Source organism: Penaeus monodon, chromosome 21 (genome assembly GCF_015228065.2).
Source record: "Penaeus monodon isolate SGIC_2016 chromosome 21, NSTDA_Pmon_1, whole genome shotgun sequence".
NCBI classification, from domain to species: domain Eukaryota; kingdom Metazoa; phylum Arthropoda; class Malacostraca; order Decapoda; family Penaeidae; genus Penaeus; species Penaeus monodon.
Window position 1 is genome coordinate 4,254,175 of NC_051406.1, and position 1,182 is coordinate 4,255,356.

The window sequence follows — 1,182 nt, forward strand, 5'->3', positions numbered from 1 at the left end:
TATGTGATGTATGTATATAATATGGTTAATATATTATTTTGCATTTATTTTTAGAGGGAAGATATGCCTTATTTTTTTCAGACTGATACATGGCCTATCTTTTGTTTTATGCATAAACTGGACCAAATGGGAATTCATAAAAACAATCTGTGGCAGTATGCATTTGTGGAATTTCTCTTTTTTAGGGATTTAACCAAACCTTAAAGTAAAAAATGCACGATGGGGAAGCTTTAAACAAGTTAATTTAAAGCCTACTTTCCACCATAACTTGGCATTCATATCCCTGGTTTTTGGAATTGGACAGGCAGAGCTACAGGGGAAAAAAAATAGAGGAGGGCTCCAGCCACTGTTGACGACAACGACCCCGGACCTGGGTTTCTCAGCTGCCAACCAGAGAATTGAGGAAACAGGAGGGAGGTTTAGGAAGTAATCGAAGAAGAGTTTATTAGCTCTGCAAAGCAAGCAGGGAAAAGGGTTTAAGGCCCTCAAAGAGCGGCGACAAGTGATTCAAGGTTGTGAGCAATTTTTGGTCTGGTCTGCTTTTTTTTTAGAGTTTTGTTTTGCAAAGGCTGGGGGAGAGAAATTAACTACAGAGAAAAACTTTAAACTGGTACTTTGAAGATTGATTTTACTTCCTAAGAATCTAGGAATATATGTTAATAAACCTATTTAAGTCTGTAGACCCCTTTAATTTAACATTCATTTTTTGGCCTGTATAGTCCAGTCCACACCTGAAATAATGCCTTAAGAAATTTAAACTTTTTAATAGATACTTTTTTTCTATTCTCAAGTTTATTTTGCCACATTTTTTGCCCTCATCCGAACTCATCCTAACAGAGATTCCCAAAAAATAAAGAAAAATAGAACCGATGACCTTTGATGAACTCTTCAGAAGACCTTTGCATCAAGGAGTGGAAGAAGAAGTGCGACGTGGAAACTTAGTGCCCATTGGAGGGTGAAGTGGTTGTGGCTCTTTGCTGGGATAATTTTTCTTGCTCCTTTGTTTAGATATCCACCTAGGGAGCAATCATTAGGCAAGTTAATTGGGTATTAAGAGAAAGTGAGCGATATGAAAGGATAGGAGGCAAAATAAAAAATGTTTATTAAAAACCAGAAGAGAGTTTTTCTTTGAAATGTTTTGCATTAATCACTGTGCATGATTTTGTTTTTCCTCCTGAATAG